Raw genomic sequence first — 2296 nt, forward strand, 5'->3', positions numbered from 1 at the left:
CATACGTATACCCTATTATTATGACTTCGGTAGCTTAAGCTTAAGCCATCTAGCTCTTCGTAACTTTGTAATCGTTGGAGCCAAAAATTATTCTTGCAAGAAAAATGTAACAAAAAATAGCAAAAAAAATAATGGTATAATTTATTATGTGTTCTGACATACGTACATGTTATTTTTACAATAAATTCGGTTGCTGAAGCTTGACATCTAGCTTTTCGTAACTTTTTAACCGTTGGAGCAAAAAAATCATTCTAGTAGGCAAAATGCAGCAAAAAATATCAAAAGAATTCTGGTTAGGTCAAGGTTCTGGGTAGGTAAAGTAACGGGATTTACTCCTGATAAGGGGGCAGAGACATGTGAGCGAACCAATACACGACAAGCTATCTCGAGCTTCCCGCAAGGATGGCTGAACCGCACGGTCATTTGGGCTTAGCAAACCTACGGACCTAAGCTCACACATTGCGGTTATACACACACATATACACTAGCGTACATACACATTATACATACATACAACACACAGTGATCAGTACCATACAAAATTTATCACCACCCCCACCAGACTCAGATGGCTGTAAGAAGGGAGATCTCTCGGTCCCACAACACTACTCTCTCTCTCTCTACTACACATCTACTCTACTCTATTATTCCGACAATTAATAACTAAACAAAATGAGAAAAACTTGCGCCTTAAAAAACTGTTGGAACAATAATAGTATAAAACTTTCTTTTCACAAATATTAAAATTAAAACTGTGATAGATCATACAATGTATAAATATAAATATGTAAAGATATCCCAGACAACACTTTGACGCCTGAAAGACATCCAAAAATCGCTAAGACGTCTCACGAAACTGTCAGAAAGACGTCTCATGTCACGTGTGTGGTTAGCCCAGCACTTTTCAAATTTTACATTTTTCTCAATTTTGCTGAATCGTGCTATGTCAGTGCCGATTTGTGCCGTAAATGCGAAATCGATAACTCAAACCACACGGTAAAAAATTAAAAAAAAAATCAAATTTGTACCAGGGCGAAACCCTTTCTCCTATTGAAGAAGAACGAGAAGAGAAGTGGATCGGGCGGAGGATCGGGAAGGGGCGCGGGAGAAGGTGCGAAGCCCCATCCCCGCCTTTGACTCAGCAAAATAAAATTAAAATAAAAGTTTCAAGTTTCTAAATTTGAAAGCCGGAGCCCCGTTAGCCGTCGCGATGTTCTCGACGTTGCCCGATTCTTATTACATGAATGTGGGCTCGGCACATGAACGGCGTACGGGTCTTTTGAGAATCTCGTTTTTTTTTTTTTTTTTTTTTTTTACAACGTTCTGTTTTCATTCATCGTCGCTGCTGCTACTGCTGCTGCTGCTCACATCACTAGTCGAGGACGTGCCGTCGATCTCGTCGTCGTGGTCGTCATCGGATGGTGGTGGTTCCGTACCACCGCTTGTCGCATCGTCCTCGAGTGGTCATATCATATATTTTCTCGCGACGTGATCCGCGCAACACTCTACTTCCATATCTTCTGGGAAGTCTGTTATTTGCATAGGGCGCGACATCGCGATCGGGACGTGAACAGCGTGCGATGTGGAGCAAGGTACGCACAGTGTGTAGCGTCACGGCAAGGTACAGTACAGTATACGATGTGCACGTGGTGCACTCAGCGATCCAGTCGCTCTGCAAAACTACCGAAATAAATAAGCAGTCTCTCTCAAGGGTAGTCTCTCGTCCGATATAAATCTGCAGACAGGCAGGCAGGTATACGCGGATATTCAATCACGTTTATTCGTATTCCAACTTTAGGTGCGAGGTGTTATCCGATTGGTGAGTATCTTTATCAGGACAAGCAAGGGTTGGGTCAAGGTCCTCCGCGATGGCACGCCACCTTGACGCAGTGCAGAGGCTCCCATAGCCGAATCCTTAGAGTCGCAAAACTCCGGGATGAAGGCATGGATCTAAGAGCATGCCTAGGAGAAGGAAAACTTTGAAACAAACCTGGCAGTCTGGCCCGTTAGTCGTGGGAAAACACGGCACCAGACTAGAGGAGTCAACCTCGATAAAAAAAAAAAAAAAAAAAAAAAAAAAAATCCGGGCGGGTCGGCTCGATTGTCTTTAAATAGATCTTCGGCCCAGAAAAAGGCCTGTTAACCTCATAAGCAGGGAATTTGTTGACCCCTCGGGCGGCCAGGCTCGTTAGCTCAGTGGAGCAGCTGGTCTAGAGGAAAGAAAATCTCGAAAAAATCTATGGAGATGAAAAACTTATAATCAAACCTGAGACTTGGTTGATCTCGTTAGCACGCC

Source organism: Linepithema humile, chromosome 2, assembly GCF_040581485.1.
Source record: "Linepithema humile isolate Giens D197 chromosome 2, Lhum_UNIL_v1.0, whole genome shotgun sequence".
In the NCBI taxonomy this organism is placed as follows: Eukaryota; Metazoa; Arthropoda; class Insecta; order Hymenoptera; family Formicidae; genus Linepithema; species Linepithema humile.